This window comes from Cheilinus undulatus, linkage group 3 (genome assembly GCF_018320785.1).
Source record: "Cheilinus undulatus linkage group 3, ASM1832078v1, whole genome shotgun sequence".
NCBI lineage: Eukaryota > Metazoa > Chordata > Actinopteri > Labriformes > Labridae > Cheilinus > Cheilinus undulatus.
This window is the reverse complement of record NC_054867.1, coordinates 49,734,258-49,752,973: the sequence shown is the minus strand read 5'-3', so window position 1 is coordinate 49,752,973 and position 18,716 is coordinate 49,734,258. Positions and strand designations below refer to the sequence as shown.

The following is an 18,716-nucleotide window of genomic DNA, read 5'->3' as shown; positions in this document are numbered from 1 at the left end:
CCGTTCCTCAAAGACACGTACAATAAAATGCAGCGTGACATATTTCAGTCTTGAGTTACTGCCTGTGCACAAATGAACACAAACGTGTGGCTTTTTCCTTCCATGAATGTTAAAACTACAACTGGCAGAAAATTGCAAAATGTTACTTCTTCTTTGACTGAGCGAGCAGTAAAAAACAACAGCAGCTTGTTTTTTCTTGGAAGTTTGAACGTTAGTGTAGGATTTAATATCAATAAGAGGGCACTTCTTATAAACGAGCAGGGACACCGCCATGTAAAACTATAAAAACGGTCATGGTAAAGAAATTTAAAGTGCTTCAAAAATACACAAAAAAAGGGTTGATAAAAGGACAGTGAGAAAGAGGAAGCGATGAAACAGCAAAAAAACACTCAGCAATTTCTCTGCAATAAAACAGTGTTGAAAACCAGCTAAACTATAACACTTGCATCAGATTTAAGTTCAACTTTTGCAACGTATGGCTAGAGAGATAAAATTTCACTGAAAACCATCTAACACCAAACAATGACTGCAGAAGAAAGATGAGTTCAATCACAATAGGAAGAGAGAGCCAAAACCTTGACGCACACAGCTGCTCTATGTAAAGGCAAACAAGTTTAAAGCCTGCTATATTGTTAATATGTGGAGTTAAATTGTTGTATATTTGAGGATTTCATTCATCTAGCGCTTGTGGTCAAAGCGAGCATGACAAACAGGTTGCAGGAAAGATGGGTTAAATCATGTCATGCAGAGCAACAACTTTTCAACCATGCCTTCCATGCTTTGTTTTTTTTTTTTTCTTATGTGAGAGTTACCACCTGGTTTGAGGAGAAGTTTCAGCCATACACAAAAAGCAATTCAAGAGTTAAAACAGAACATTATATCACTTAGAGCATTAAAGGTCTGCAAAAAAGCCTTCAAGGCACAATCAAATATGTCCACATTAAGTAGAAATTGACTTCTTTGGTGTATTTGAATAGTTGAGTACTTACAATTATTTCCAACAGTCCTTAAAGCAAGAATAATCCTTAATTATCACAGTTTTACCAGTCTGCTTCTTGTTATGATGGAGCTCCCATGACAGTTAGATGTTTGTCGTTGCCATGGACAGGATCCTGAGGGTGTTACACCAAAGACTGCTACAGGAAGTGAAAGCTGCTGCTGCAAGCTTCTGTTTTGTTGCTTTATCTCATTCTTAACAGTAAGCAGTGCTTGATGCTGTACCCAGGTGGTGGAGCTGGGTGGTGGGGGGTGTTTGTTTCAGGGTACAAAATATTAATTTTCTGTCCTTTTTTTTCCTTCTCTCCTAATACACACAGCAGCCTCTCTCCTAGTAACCATGAGCTTGTTTCTACATCTTAGCTGCTTTCAGAAATTTCCTGCAGATTTCGTGCTAGATCCATTCTTCTCTCATTCAGGTTGCTTTTAAACCTGGCACACCAGATGGATGTGTTTCACACATCCATCTGGAAAACCTTCAAGACAGCGTTTGGGAAAGGGCAGAGCCTTTGAACAAAAACTCAGAAGGTGATTGGATGAATGCTCTATCTGTCACATCTTTACGGGCCAATCAGAGCAACAAAACACGTGACGCAGCCGTTACCGAGGCTCGCCACTATGGAGGAAGAAACTCCATAAGGCCCATTTATGCTCAACGTTAAATACAGATCCGGATCATTTTTGTACTTTTTTCTTATTAACAATAAGAATGACAAAAACCCTTCAATGCAACAATTCATAGCCAATTTGCAATATGAGTCAAAATCATCAGAATTCAATACTTTAAAAGAATTGTTCAGCCCTTGTTTAGGAACATTAGAAATATTCACATATCAAATCCCAATTGTAAAATTAGGGAAAAACATTGCAATTAGATTATTTTTCAAAATCGTTCAGCCCTAGCAACAACCATACGTGCTTTCATGTCAGAGTCTCCAAAACTCTCCAATAACACCAGAAAAAGTCACTAGATTTGTCGCTAGTCGCTATTTTTGCAGAAGAGTCGCTAGAGGGGTCTGAAAACTTGCTAAATATAGCAACAAAGTCGCTAAGTTGGCAACACTGAGTGAGGGAGAGCTGCTGCTGCACTTGCTTGTGTCTTGGGCCAGGCATTTGGGCTGAGTTCAGCAGGGACACACAGACAGAATCCCTGTGCAACAAAAAAGTTAATATATCGGCTACATATTGGCCGATGTTGATTAATCTGTGAAACGCTATAATCGGCCCAATTAATCAATTAATTGCCCAGCCGACCAATCGGTCGGGCTCTAGTGTTAACACTTGAATGTTTGCATAATATGCAGCAAATCTCTGCTGCTTCTGCTAATATATATATATATATATATATATATATATATATATCAAACTGGTATTTTGACAAATTTTAAGTTAAAGAAATATTGCAATTTCTACAATTTGCAAATTGCAGCAGGCCATGTTGTAATTTAATCAAATTTGTGATTAATTGCCCAGCCCTACCCTGCACCACTCACAGTCACTGTCTGACACAGGACCAACAGAGCACTTTAGGCTAATCAATTCATAAGATCAAAACACAGCCATTAAGAATCAAGTTAAACAAAAATGCAGAAGCCTAACCTGATGCATGATGAGAAAAAAACAACTAAGACTGTGGGAGTAGTATGCACTCACTGGCTTAAGCTTCTTATTTGCTCAGAAAGTCCATGATAAAAAGCTTTCCAACTTTGGAGCAGCTCTGTTTAGTTAAAAATAGTTATCCAATGTTAAAATCACGAATCATTAGCAGTGAATTAGGTCACTAAACAAGCTAACAAGGGTTTTATTCAAATGCATCTAGGGACAGAAAGAAAAAAACAATTATGCAAATGTAACCTCAATGAAATGCCACGATGTGTTCACATGTAACATCAATCCAGTTGGTACAACAAAAAATGTGTTTGCTTTTTCAGCAATATAAAATAGATTTAACAGATGGGTGTACCTCATAGTTTCAGTTCCATCTTCTCATGAGTCTTAGACTCTCTGGTTGACTCGACTATTCTGCAGCATTAGTTGAATGAGTTTTTGTCCTGATTTTACAGTGAGGTGTGATCAGGGGCAAGGCTGGCACATTCCTATCTTGAGGACACAGAAAAGAACTACACCTTGGATTTCTTCAAACCATTTTCTGATGCTTAGACCTTTGGTTCCCAACCTGGGGTCCAGGACCCCCTTGGGGAGATGCCAGAGATTTCGGGGGATGGCCTGTCTGCTCTGAGGTTGTTAAAATTAGCTGCACTCAAACTACCTAAAGTCATGATAAAACCCATATGAATAGTTCATACCAAAGTCTTTTGCTAATAACACTTGTGGTTTAGGCTATTGTGTTTGAAAACAGTTCAAATTTATGTGTATTTTTGACAGCTATGTGTCACCTTTTTCAGTGTGGGTCCTGGGGAGGGCGCAGCTCTTCTAAGATATGTGAAGGGTTGGGCTCGATGAAGTGTTTGGAATCACTAGCTTTGACAACACAATAGAGGGATGGCGAAAGCTGTCATTCTAGTTGGACTGATTCATGTCACAATCAAAACACACCTATGCATAAGTGTCTTCATTCATCCTCTTTGTGCTCTCTGGCTGTATGCACCCACTGTGAGGTGTGTGAACCAGTGGTGTGTCCCTCTGACTCATCAGAAAATGATCCGCTCCAATTTTAAAAAATTGAAACTGTTCAACTAGGTCTGGGTGATTAGGGCAAAAATCAAAATCACAATTAATTGAATTTTTTTTTTACCTCGATTACAATAAATGACTGATTGTTCCACCCCCAACCTCCAACTCTGTTTCTTCTGTAAATATTTGTAGAATCTTAAAACAAACAACTGAAAGGCACATGCACAGATTAACAATTTATGGATATTTATTGAAACATTTGAAATCAAAACACACATCAGCTGAAATGAAAATGTTTTTCTTAATTTTTCCAAAGAAAAGCGGAAAAAATTGAAATAATTGCCAAGGCAGGTTTATGTCGGTTAGAGGCTTTAAATGACGGTTTTGATTATTTTTTGAATAATTGCCCAGCTCTATGTTCAACATTCAGGATCAAATAACCGGTTGGTGAAACACCCAGGACAGCCAAACAGGTATGAACAAGAATATTGTATGGAACAATAACAATAGCTAATCAGGAAGCCAGCTGACAGATGGAGGAAGCACAAAATAATAAGCATAGCTACGAAAACAAACCTGAAAAATAAAGTTAGTCGGACATCAGAAACTGAGGACCAACTTGCTGATCTGTGGCAACAACACAGGTGTTTATACAGTGTGCCCTGTAAAAACATCACATTTGAACACACAAGGAGAGGAGCTGGATGGAAACTGCTACAATTTTGGTTGTAGCAGGTAGCTAAAAGCTAGTCAGACTGAGCTTGTTCACTCTTAAGCCTCATTTCACCACATTGAGTTTTTACAGTGGAGACTGGTTGTTGGTGAATCTGTCAGTGTGTGGTAGACGGTCACATCTATTTTATATTGCTCAAATATAAACACATTCTTTATATTCACAACTGTATTTATAGACGTTTCTTATCAAAAATTAAATTTTCCAACTTTTATGTGACACTTGAACACAACATAACATATAAAATACAGTCGTCTAATTTACTGAGGTTACCAAAACACATCATATTTTCTGTCTTCAGCATGTAAAGTTCGCGAATCAACTTCAATTCTGCCAAATTTCACCACATATTTCTACACTGGATTAACATTTTTAACAAACAGGACTTGCTACAAAGCTTTGGAACACTTTTCAGCATTTATCTGAGCAGCGGAAGTAGAAAACTGTCCTGAAGCCACTGAAATAGTGGTATGATAGCATGTTACTCCCATCGCAGGCAGAAATGATTGCACGCGACTCGCAGGCGTAATCTTTCTTCTGCAAGCCGACAGCTGAAGGTTCCACATTCTGGTGATGCACAATACAGATGTGCTTTTAACTTATGTTCCCCCTGAGAGATCTGATGTATTTTTTTACACCAGTTACATCTTAAAAACACGTTACATCACAGTGCCTGAGACTCGACAGAAGTATGGATAAGCTGAAACGTTATTGATTTTCGGGTATTTGAAAAAAAAAACAGAACCGGTCTCGATCCCCATCCCTAGCTATATGTCACTTTTTTCTGTGTGGGTCTTTGGGGGTACAGCTCTTCTAAGATATGTGAAGAGGGGGGCCCAATGATGTGTTTGGAATCACTAGCTTTGACGACACATTAGAGGGATGGAGAAAGCTGTTATTCTAATAGGTTTGATTCATGTCACAATCAAAACACACCTATGTATAATTAGCTAAGGTGATACACATGCCAGAGATCTGTCCCTCTGACTCATCAAATTACGACCTGAGTCATTCCAATTTAAATGTCGGTTTTGATTATTTTTTGATTAATTGCCCAGCTCTATGTTCAACATTCAGGATCAGAAAACCGATTGTGTGGTGAAACACCCAGGACAGCCACACATGCATGAACAAGAATGTTGTATGGAACAAGAACAGATTCCACATGGCTCTAACCTCTTTGTCCGCCAAGATAGGCAGTGAAAAGTTCTCCCAAACTTTGTAGTAGGTCTCATTGGTTTAAAAAGTAATCCAGTGCTGAAGTCCATGTTGAAATCGGCAGGCAAGACGCTAATTTGCGTAATTAACAAGCTAACGCAGGGTTGTGTGATGATGTGTTAAAGTTAGCTGGGAAATTTTAGTGTTATATTTATTCGCTTCAATTACCGTACCGAAAACGCACCGAACCATGACTTCAAAACTGAGGTACGAACCGAACCAAAATTCATCTGTACTCTTACACCCCTTGTAGTAAAACATGGCTCACTGTCGTGAAACATGGCACACAGTGGTAAGACATGTCTCACTGGGGTAAAACATGGCTCACTGTTGTGAAACATGGCACACTGGGGTAAAACATGGCTCACTGTTGTGAAACATGGCACACTGGGGTAAAACATGGCTCACTGTTGTGAAACATGGCACACTGGGGTTAAACATGGCTCACTGTTGTAAAACATGGCTCACTGGGGAAAAAAATGACACACTGTGGTAAGACATGGCTTACTTTGGTAAAACATGGCTCACTGGGGTAAAACATGGCTCAATGTAGTAAAATGGCTGGGGTGAAATATAGCACACTGTGGTAAAGCATGGCTCACTGTGGTAAAACATTGCTCACTGGGGTAAAACATGGCTCACTTTGGTATTAAATCCAAGTTCCAAGTGCCTTCTTAGCAAGCATGTAGCACATTCTCAGGTGAGCTGCATGCTAAAACAAAACTCTTCCCATTTCATCTCTTTATTTAGCTACTTTTTGTGAAGTTGGGATGACCTGACTTATAAAAGCATGACTAAATATTCATGAAAATTCCCAGCCTCTGTGTAATGATGTATATATTGTAGTATTTATATTGAAGACAGCTGGTGGGTTAGAACAGTTGTTACGTGAAGTTAAGCTACTTCCTACTCTTTTCTGCTTGCATGTACACTCTTAGCCACTTCTTTAGTGAAACTGTGGATGCATCCAATAACACTTAGCAACTCAGAGCACACCTATGCTACAACTAGAGCTATGTGGTTGTTTAAAACAATTGAAATCAAATCCCAATAAAAGCAATCCAAAAAAAGGATGTTTAAAGAGAGAAACTTCTCTGTACAATAAATATGACCAAAACTATGATGATTAGCCCAAAATATTTGAACTATCCTCACAAAATGTATGCTTTTAAACACAGGTATACATCAGGTTTAGTACAGGACTCTACAGGACTCTACAATGTTTTAAGTTTCCATGAACACAAGCAGAAACAGGACATTGTTATTTCTGCTCAGTCATCCTGAGCAGAAACAGAACGGAAAAGTGTTAAAAAGAGTGTAGGAAAGAAAAACACACACACATGCACGTACACACAGTAGTCCTGAAAAGTGACTTCACCAACAGCTGTGAATAAAATAACACAGCTCAGACACACAGTCACTTCCTGTTACAGTACTGACTCACACATACAGACAGACAGGCAGCTACTTTAATGCTGTAACTCAGTATTATATGTTTGTACTGCTCTATTTGTACCGTCCATAAAAAGACGACACCCATTTTCTGTCTGTCCTAGAGGAGGGGGATCTCCTCCTCTGCTTACGTTTCTCCCTTTTTTGTGGCTCTCTGATCGACCTTTTCCCCCCTGAATCGAGGCTCCGAAGACAAAAGGTTTCCCATGTGGGTCAGATTGTACAGAAATGTTTGAACTTGAGCTGTAGGATAAGATAAACTTTACACAAACAGAAAGGGAGTTGGGTCTCTAACAATCTGTTTCTGTTTGTGCAGATTTAGAACCAGGCCTCAATAATTACATCCGCTAGCTGAACAGGGAGGAAGAGGTTTGTCTCACAGACCACACAACCTGTCCATCTTCAATTAAGTTAAGCCTTTCAGTATCTGGTTGCAGTTGTCACAAACACACATCAAAGGCTGCAGGACTGTAGGGAGCTCTGACACACACAGACAGATGTAATCGTAAAAAGGGAGGATCATAAACCAACTTAAACAGTTCTACATCAAAACCACAGGCCTTTATAAACAAGAGGCAGCTAATAAAAAGGTTAAGTTACAGTATATTAGTCTTTTATTCAAAAGGAAGAGGCCAAAAGTAGGGATGCATGATATTACTGACATATCAGTATCAACAGCCCAATCCAGGTGGTGGTTATGCTCGTAGCCTATGGCTCACTGAACCAAGAAGAAGCAGACGCAACAGAGGACAGGAAGAAGAAAGGTTACAGACAGTAGCAGCATTCAAGAAGACACGACAGAGATACAAAACCTGCCAGCTTCTTATCTTGCTCTTCAGCTTCTCCAAGTTGGTTTTAAAAAGCCTCTGGATATGAAAGAAGACAGGGTCATAGACACTACGAATGCAGATTCATTTTTAAGGCTACATGATGTACAGTAGTAGGGGAGTCCAGCTTCAATCATGTGTCAAAAGTAGAGATGTCATAATACCAGAATTTGAATTTCAATCACATACTGCTTAGAATCAAATGATATGATCACCTGGACACCAAAAAACTGCTTTTCCTACCTAAAGTCTAATATTTCCACTGAATGATTATTAATATACCAGAAGAAGTGTCTGCAATGATTCTGCTCTCTGTCAGTAATTTCTATTTTTACTTATTTAGGTAACTGCATGGATGTCAGGATTAGTAAGGGGTGTCATCAGTCTGCAGGTAGGGATGTAATGGAAAACCTTTAGGGACCAGGACACTAGGAGTCAACCAATTATCGTCCTGGCCAATCAGTGAAGCCGATCATCTATATCAGCATTTAATTTTACCAATAATCAATACATGTATACATTAAAATGTGTTCTACTTTGGCTTCACTATAAGATATGTCTTCCCCACCAACTTTATTTTCACTCTCCACAGCCTCACCAAATGTCCTGCATACCACACAATCTGATTGGCTGGATGTCACAAGACAAGTACGAGCCAATCAGCACATAAGCCTGGGTGACACTTACACAGCAAATGTACTGAATAACTTCCTGTTTTCCTCTGCTGCTGTGTTGCTCTGTGCCGTATCTCATGCTGACAGAGCTAGAGCTCTGTTAATTTTCCTTCAGTTTTTGATCAGGCAGTTTAGTTTTTGCCGCAGTAAGTACATTTGTACATCATAATAAATGCATATCAGTTCCAAATATCGGTTATCATGAATTCCTAAAATTTGGTATCGGCACTGGCCCTGAAAAACCACCATCAGCCAACCCCTGCAGGACACACCACTCTCTCTCTCCTGTTCTTTATCTGTCAGTGACAGACACTAGTCTGGTGTCTGACACTAGTCATGTTTAAATTTCAGGGCACAAATCCTTAAAGAATATAAGTTATCTAATTTTGGGTTTCTCTAAGGCTACTTTTTTTTGTTACTGTGGTACTGAAAGAGATATGACTATATCTGATTTTCACTGAAAATGTGCTGAGGTTGAAGTGTCTGGTACTGTGACGACCCGAATGTGAGCAAAGTACAACTCAGAGAGAAAAAACAAATATATAAACAGTAGGTGTGGCAAACCCACAATAAGGAAACTACTGGCTACTAGCTAACGCAGGCTAATTATAGGACAACGATAAGGGATAATAACACAGTAATGTACTATAAAGTCAAAACAGACTCCTCTCAACAGGCAGGCAAAGTTAAACTGCAGCCTCACTAGGATTAATGAAGGTAGTCTTATTTGGAAAAATGCACATTTTAAAGGCAGTTAAGAGTTTTGTAAGACTACTTACCAGATTATAATGATTGAAATGCAAAGAAAGCAACAAGATAAGCTTTGGAGAGGAAAAAGAGTGAGTTTAGAGTACAAAAATGTAACCATGCTACATACTGATATATCTAAGTACAGTCGAATATTTAACTAAAAGATAACGCTAAAAAAACAGCTACACAAGGAAGAAATATAGGCACGCCTTATCTTTGCCACACATGAACTGAATATTGCAGAGCAGTGATGCTCAACGTGTGGCTCTAAAGCTAATGTGGCTCTTTGGTGATGATTTGTTGCCCCTTTTACGTCTTCATTTCAAATATTATTCACCCTGAAAACCATACAAAAGAGAGAATTTGACTTCGGAAATTATCCATTGCAAGTCACATTAATCTATTTTTTTCCCACAATTAAACAGTTGGCTTTAATTGTCAACCTATTTTTCACCTTTTTTGCCACTTGTAATCCATTTTTACTGCTTTAAGCCCAGTTTTAACACTTCTTTTTGCCACTTTCATCCTGTTTTTCCATTTTTCACCATTTTTTGCCTCTTTTATCCTGCTTTTTGAAAATGATTGCTCTTTTGGGCGTTTTTTTTTCACCCACTTTTCACTAATTTAAGCTGCATTTTGTCTTTAAATGCCACTTATTCCCCCCATTTTTGCCACTTTTTGCCCATTTTTCCCGTCTTATCTGCTGCTTTTTGCCTGTTTTGGTCACTTTTTTGCCATGGTTTTGCTGCTTTTTGATCATTTTTGTCAACTTTGTCTCATTTTCTGTCACTTCTCGCCCATTTTTGCTACTTTCTGCCCATTTTTCCCACTTCAAATCAGTTTTTGCCTATTTTATCCTGCTTTTTAAATTGTTCGCTTTTTTTTTGCATATTCCCCCTCACTTCATATAAGCTGCCCTTTGCCATTAAATGCCACCTTCCCCCCAATTAGCCACTTTATGCCCATTTTCCCACCTTTTTCTGCTGCTTTTTGCCTGTTTAAGTCACTTTTCACCCATCGTTGCCACTTTTGGCTCATTTTTTTGTCACTTCTTATCAATTTTGCCACTTTATGCCTATTTGGCCCCTTTTAACTCATTTTGTCACTTTTTTGCTGCTTTTTGAACATTTTTGCCACCTTTAACTTATCTTTAATGCCACTTTAACCCATTTTTGCCACTTTTCACCAATTAGATTTTGGCTCTTGCAAAGGTACTTTTCAACAGTTTGGCTCTGTGGTTGAGCAGGGTTGAGTAACACTGTTGTAGAGGAAGAAACAGACAAACTAACAAGATAGGAGTGCCATAAAGCTATCTGAGCCGCAGTGACTGTTAAACATTACTGTCATACTGATGACATATTCTATGTCTGTAAATATTTGCTCCACCTGTCGTGTTTCCATGGATTGATGGTTAAACCTTATCTTGAATGTTCCTGTGAGGAAAGTGCATGAGATAAAGAACTAAAAGTGTGCAATAAAACTTTATATCAGTCAATAAACTTCAGGTACAAGGAAACTGGAGGTTTCACAATGGGGGTGGGGGACAGGAGGGTAAGTGAAGGGTTTAAATATGTGGATATTAGAGGGATGTCAGGTAATAATAGGGCAGTTTAAACAGGGAATAAACATCCTAGAAGTTCATGTGTACATACACAAATGTGAGATCATTGAATATTAAAGCTTTAGCACACAATACCAACAGAGCTTAGCTACACAAAGTTATGAAAGCAGGAGAATGTATAACTAAATATGAAGGAATCGCTTCTATTTTGTAGCATGTCTTTATCGCTTTGTCCCCTCACATCTTAAGCAGTGTTAATTTTGGCAGTTATTTTAAATTTCAGTCTTAGTTTAAGTCTTTAAATAAAATGCATTTTAGTTTTAGTCTCGTTTTAGTCGACGAAACCTCAAAAACATTTTAGTCTAGTTTTAGTCCATAAAAAGTCCTCACATTTTAGTCTTTACTTTTAGTCCAAGCATTTATTCTCTTGCCTAAATCTGGTACCAAATCATGGTAGTGTGTTCTCTGCACCCTGCCAAACCTGGGGTCCCTGCTTTCTACAGCTGAGAGGAAAAATAGCTACAGATTCATTGATTTTGGACAGATTTACCAACAGAGGAGAAATATCCTGGGTTTTTAACGTCAGACGAAAACTACATTACATTTTAGTCTATTTTTAGTCATCTTGACGAAAACTAAACTTAGTTTGTGTCAGTTTTAGTCATCACATATCCATTTTTGTTAGTTTTAGGCTAGTCTTCATCATGGAAAAAAAGGCTGTCGATGAACATTTTCAGTCATAGTTTTAGTCGTTGAAATTAACACTGATCTTTAGGTCCATCTCAAGCCCAAACTGTCACCCTTTTTGATTGAAAATATTAACACATTTAGGTTTTGGTTTGTTTTGGATGCAGGAGAACAGCATGATAAAAGTATCAGCAGATATGGATATTTTACAACCAATATTTTGTCTACAAAAATCTGCCTATATCAGCTGTGAACATCGGCCACATGAACAGATACGTTCTTAGAGTTTTAGGCTGGACCAGCCGACCTACTTCAGCTGAAGTCATTTCCTTTATTCATCGTCATTCCTTCCACTTCTGAGGGAGATCTAAGGAGTGAAATTTATTCATCTTTTGGATTTTATTGTGTGTTTAAAGGACTGAAGTATTAAATCTGAATAACATCAAAATATCAGTATCAGCTAAAATTATTTTGTAAAGATCAGCACATTCATTAGCAGCTGAAGCAAGTAGCACTGCTTAATCATTGCAAAAACCATAATCAAGATCATTTTTACTGGTGATGAGATCTTGATAAAAAACAAATACTTGTTGATTTTGCATTGTCTGCAACACACACACTTGTCAAACTAAGACCCTCTTAACTCTGAAAATAGCAATAAATGAAAATAAATGAAATACAAAATGTATATATACCAAAATAAGACTGGTAATAATTAATCAACAAACTCTAAAGATTTTACCACATGACAAATCCTAAAGACAAAGCTGCAGGTGGCACAGTGATTTTCTAATCACCACCATCTTGTCTGCAAGAAGCTAAAATTGTGACTGAAATTGAAACTTGGAGAACGGCCCAGCACTAGAAGCCAGTGTAATGGCTGCATGCTACTCCCAGAGAAGCTAGACTCTTTTTTCTTAAGCCAACAGTCAAAAGTACCACATTCTGGTTTAGTTTGATGAAGGTGGCATTGCTGTTTGGGCTGTCGACCGTGTATTCAGGAAGGTAAGATAATGATGTCTCCATGTTCACATGGTGCATGGCGAGAGCTGGCATGAAGGGGGGTAGCTCTGGGACTGTTCAGCCCTCAGACTTCTGCAGGCAAAAGTATTCAAAAAATGATGCACAATGCTGTTATGCTCTGAACAGAACCTGTGAGACCTGATAGCAGTATGGATAAGCTCCTATGTTATTGATTTTCAGGTTCTGAAAAATCCAAAACCAGGTCCATGAGGGAACTGAGTTTCGGTCTCCTTCTCTATACCTCTCACAATTTGAGCTTAGATTTGAAATGTTAAAAAGATGAGTTGAAATAATTATTATCACTAAATAAGAGAGAGAGAGAGTGATGAAAAGAAAATGAGCTGATTTTATTAAACTTAATGAAATGTTGGATTTTGCTTCAAACCCTCTTTTAGCTGCTTTAACCCTTTCCGTTTTAATCTTACTATCTAAATATTATTTAGTTACAAGACCCCACTCCTCCACTACCTTTTTTAACTAGATCAAAATTGCAATTTCAGCTGAATTGCATGTGGATGCTGAGAGCTGAATTGTGCAAGAACTGCTAGAAATAGCCAAAAGCACAAAAATAGCTGAAAATAGCATAAAAATAGCATGAAATAGCATAAAATGTCATAAAAGTAGCTGAAAATGGCATTCAATAGCTCAAAAAGGATTAAAAAAAATAGCTGAAAGTAGCCAAAAAAAAGCTGAAAATAGCCTAAAAATAGCTGAAAGTAGCCTTAAAAAAGCTGAAAATAGCCTAAAAATAGCTGAAAGTAGCCTTAAAATAGCTGAAAATAGCCTAAAAATAGCTGATTTTGGTCTAAAAGTAGCTGAAATTTGCATTCAATGGCTGTAAAGCATAGAAATAGCTGAAAATAGCATGAAAATAGCTATATTTTAAAAATTATAAAAGTTAGAAATGAGAAAAGTCATAGCTGTGAATGACGAAGAAACTGAATTTTTTAAAGTTTAAATGGTGTCAGTATGACAAAGTATGAAGGAGGACATAGCCGGCACAGAAGAATAATAATAAACAAAATGGCCGACGTGAATATCAATAGTGTGGATGCTCAGCATCCCTACTAATTAACTGCCTTAGACCTTCATATAAAGACGTGGAACCTATTGTAAATTTGTAAATAAAAGCACCAATCTTTAATTGGATATTTGTCAATATTTAAATCCAAGTAGAGTAAGTTGAAATTTTGGAGTAGACAACCAACAAGATGAGTCAAGCAGTAAAATGTACAAAAGTATGTCTGCTATGTTTCAAAGATAGCATATCTTGTCATCAGCGTAGAAACAACTGACATACCAGAAAAAAAAAACAAAGGAGTCACGACACTTTCAGTTACATTAAAAGGCTGCCTAAGGTAGGCAGCAGTAGGTTTGATCCCTTAAATTAAGCCTAAAATGAATCAATAACTAATTGTGTCCAATGGTGTAGTGGTGCATGCAGAAGTGGGTATAATCTTAACTTGTACATTCCTTGTTGGGTATAATCTATGGCATTGGTTTTCAACCCTTTCTTTGCCCAAGGCACACCAAAATACAAGCCAAAATCTGAAGGCACACCACACCCATACTCATACAAAACAAACTCTTTTAAACACGCTACAATAACCTGTGTTGTTTGGCTGTAGCAATGTTGTTTGGTTCTGCAAATTCCAAAGACACGTCAAGACTTGCCTAATGGCATACCAGTGTGCCTTGCCACACGATTAAAAAAACACTGCTCTGTAGAGATAATTAAAACACCCTGCACTGCGCCCATATACTGTAGAAAGAACTGGACAAACCCTGTGTTATGTCAGCCGTCTGCTTACAATGGTCAGACTCAAACAGCTCTTGAAGCTAGTCCGCTGCGGCATCCATATTGATATCGCTGTCTCAGTCGAACTTTGGATCAACCTAACGGCCTGCCCACTAAGCATGACTTCCTGTCAGCTAGCTAGCATTCTGGTTGACAGAAACGTGGCCTCTGCCTGTCGAGCTATCTGTCAATCAAATGAGACGTGCCAATCAGTCCGCAATGAGGTTTTTCCTAAACATAAGCTAATCCACTGTGGTACAAAATAAATTCACCCCCCATACAGTGAGAGCACATGAAGACACTAGCTAATGAGACACGTTTGGTTTTTTGAACCAGGCTGTAAACCAGTTTATTTCTAGTGTAAAAACCGGCTGTTTAACAGGTGTCCAGACTAGGGGTGCACCCCTTGTCCAGACGGGATTTCCAGTGTTCCTGCAGCCAGCCACAAGTGGACACTTGCGGTATTGCAATTTTTTGCGCTTCCCCATTGGCTTCATTTTTCAGAACCGGAGGTTGCCGCTTGACTGCACCACTGATGGTGTCGCAGAAAAGTGTCAATAAATCAAATAAATAAGTACCACAATTTAACAGCTCTAGTTCCAAACAAGCATACAAGTGAATAAAATACTGTGTTTAAATTGAACTACTGTACATCTGAGGTCACTACCTAGAAATCTGAGGTTCCTCATTAGGGTAAGGAAAAATATCGATACTTCATAATTTTGCAATGTTTTGCATAGCAATATTGTAATGATTCACATCCATGAAGTATCGTCAAAAATAAAATAAATTGTTTTGTTTTTTTTTGTCCATTTGATGATGCTGATGCCCTTTGTCCAGGGAGGTTGTCAGAGGTGACCATCCAATCCAATCCAATCCACTTTATTTACATAGCACATTTTAAAAACAATCAAGTTTACCAAAGTGCTGCACAGTAAAATCAAAGTCACAAAGACTGAAGAAGTAAAAACTTTAAGAGGAAAAAGACATAAAAGCAGGCAAGAACATCAATAAAACAATTAAAAACAATGAAATAAAGACACATAAAAACAAATAAAAGCCATAAAAAACACAGGGATGAGGACCGTAAAAGACATAAAAGGACAGAGATCACACAATTCTCATGCTGAATTAAAAGCCAAAGAATAAAAATGAGTTTTAAGACGCGATTTCAAAGTCGGTAGGGTGGGGGATGTTTTGATGTTTGTTCGAGTGGCAGTTCGTTCCACAATTTGGGAGCCACAGCAGAGAAGGCTTGATCACCTCTGGTTTTTAATCAGGTTTTTGGAACGACGAGGTGAAGCCGATTAGCAGACCTCAAGGACCGCGAGGGAGTGTAGACATTTAAAAGGTCAGAGATGTACTGGGGTGCTGATCCATTTAAAGATTTAAAAACAAACAATAAAATGTTAAAATGAATTCTAAAATGAACGGGAAGCCAGTGGAGGGATGCCAGGATCAGGTTGATGTGGCCATGTTTTCATGTACCTGTTAAAAGATGAGCAGCAGCATTTTGGACTAACTGTAAGCGTGCGAGGGAAGCCTGATTAACACCAATGGAGAGAGCATTACAGTAGTGCAACCGTGTAGAAATAAAAGCATGAATTACTCACTCAAAGTCGTTAAAAGATAAAACCGATTCACTCTTGGATAAAAGCCTCAAGTGATAAAAACTGAATTTAACAACTCAATTTATTTGCTGATCAAATTTAAAATCACTGTCAACTTTTGCACCAAGATTTAAAACTGTGGGTTTAAAATAAGGTAAAAGAGGGTCCAGGTCCCTGAGAGGTGCTTCCTGGGCTCCACTTGGGCCAAAAATGATCAGTTCTGTTTTATTTTCATTAAAATTTAAAAAGCTCTTTTTCTTTACTGGCAGGTAAATCTGAGTGTCATCTGATATAGATGGTAAGATATGCCATGCTTTTTAAAAATCAGGCCAAGAGGAAGGAGGTAAAGGGAGAAAAGGATGGGATCAAGAATAGAACCTTGGGGAACTCCACAGGTTAGGGGAGCACAAGAAGAGACACAGTCACCAGTTTTTACTTTGAAACACCTCTCAGCCAAGTAGGACCTGAACCAGTTAAGCGCTCTACCGGTAAAACCAACACAGTGTTCGAAGCGAGCAATGAGAGTTGTGTGATCTACTGTGTCAAAAGCAGCTGTTAGATCTAAAAGCATTAAAAGAGCTGAGTCACCAGAGTCAGTAGTCAATAAAAGCTCATTAAAAACACTTAAAAATGAAGACTCAGTGCTGTGAAATGCCTTAAAATTAGATTGAAAAATGTCAAGAATGCCATGATCAGTGGGACAGCCGGCAGGTTTAAGCTGACTAACAATTTTGTGAAGAGTGGACAGAGACACTGGCTCAAACTTCTCCAAGACAGCAGAAGTGAAAAAATCCTTCAGGATAAAAGTCTTGTTCGCCACCAATCTGGCGTAAACCAGGGCACATCTGGTGGAAGCTGGGGCATCGGCCGGGTTGCCTGACCCAGGGATATATTATTACGATATTTGGGTCACGATTCAATATCATTGTGATTTTTAACATTTTGCTATCCAGTGAGTATTGCGGTGACATTGCTATGTATACCTTTTTTTCAGCTGTTACGCTGATTTAGCATTAGTCTTGCCCTCAGGCTTGGCGTATTTCCGCTGTATTTTATTTTCATGTAGCACTTCTTGCAAACCTCATGTGTCATGTCCATGTCATTCGTGCCCTGCTTGCAATCCTAATGTCCTTCCCCTGGTGCTGCCATGTTTGTTGTATTAACTTTCTCCTGCTCTATGACGTCACCTCTGCCCACCTCACAAGACAAAAAGATTAAAATTGCCCAAACAACTGATTTTATTTTTTCATTATCATAGACTTCAATTCATATTAGCAATTAATTTGAAAAATCGATACCTGGTGGACGAGACGATACGATATATCACCAGACAATCACCTCGCGATACTATGCTGTATTGGTTTTTTCTCCCACCCCTAATAATAAGCCCATCTAAGGTCACTGCATGGAAATTTGGAGTTCATAATGAGTAAACAGCATAATGTACGAAGGTCAAACATATGTCAGCTGTAATTTATAGATAAATTATGTGGTAAACATTATAAAAACAGCTAATATATAAGAGTACATAAACTTACATTTAGCTCTGTTTGATAGGGTGTGTAGTTTATAACGATTTGTTAAAAAAGCCTACAATTAACCAACATGTAACTATTTGTGTTTCTCAACAGTAATGCCAATATCAGTCAAATAAGATCAATATGAAAAATTCAACCACAATTTAACAGCCCTAGTTTTAGATACATACTAACACAAAAGTGGATAAAATACTATGTTGAAATTGAACTACATTTAAGGTTTTTACCTGAAAATTTAAGGTTCATTATGAGTCAAATAGTAAAATGTACAAAGGTCAAATAAGTGTCTGCTTTGATGCAAAGATAAAATTTGGTTAGTATTGTGAAAACAGCTAAAAACTAGTAAGTTCATCAACTTACATTTACTCAGATAGGCTGCGTAGTTTTTAACAGTTAAATAAATAATAATAATTAATAAATAATAATTATAAATAATAATAACAAGAAATTGTATTATAGTGATCATAATAGGGCTGGGCAATTAATTGCAAATTAGATTAAATCTCTATATGGCCTGCTGCAATTTACAAAACGCAGAAGTTCCAAATTTATTTAACTTGACATGTCTCAAAATACCAGTTTAATAAATCAATCAATTTTGCAGCAATCAAAAAATCAATATTAATGTCATTCTCCCATAAATTTACAGCCTTAGTTCCAAATTATTACAGCCAGAGAAGTGGAGGGAAAATACATTTAATTTGGGGTATTTTAAGGTTACTACCTGGAAATTCAGAGTACATGATGACTCAAAAAGACAAATGTACAAAGGTCAAATACGTGTCTGCTGTGTTTAATGGATAAAATGTGGTTAACATCTTGAAAACAACATAAAAACTAGCTCATACACGTGATTTACTAAACAAACAGTTAGGCAGGGTTAGGCTGACTGTAGATATAACGGTTACTTTCGAGACGTTATGACGTTCAGCCTAAAAACGTTAGTGAAATAAAGGCATGCTGTATGCGTTGCTAGCATACCTGAAGTGTTGTATTCAGTCTAACTGTTGAGGAAATGTCATGTATGAGATAATACTAACGTCACCACAGAGCTACTACCAGAACCACTGACGTACTATGGGAGTAAAAAGCGAAAACCATAGGAATTTGATAAAGTAGCGACAAGAAAGTCTTGAGGCAGTTTGTACCTCCTCGCTCCCTTCCTCGTCCTCCCTGCCCCTCTCTCACACGCTCTTATCGGTTTTAGCCTCGTTA

General features: G+C 38.0%; 1 protein-coding gene across 3 annotated transcripts in view; it reads right to left on the bottom strand.

Annotated features, from left to right (window-relative positions):
- Positions 1-18,716, bottom strand: part of st3gal8 (ST3 beta-galactoside alpha-2,3-sialyltransferase 8) — a 39,619-nt gene that overhangs the window by 20,573 nt on the left and 330 nt on the right. The window contains exon 1 of one of the 3 annotated variants that reach the window (XM_041779566.1): positions 990-1,099. The exons of the other annotated variants lie outside the window; for them this stretch is intronic. The gene's annotated coding sequence lies outside the window, so the exon portion shown is untranslated. Of the gene's footprint in view, positions 1-989; positions 1,100-18,716 lie in introns of those variants that run through there. 3 annotated transcript variants of the gene reach the window in all.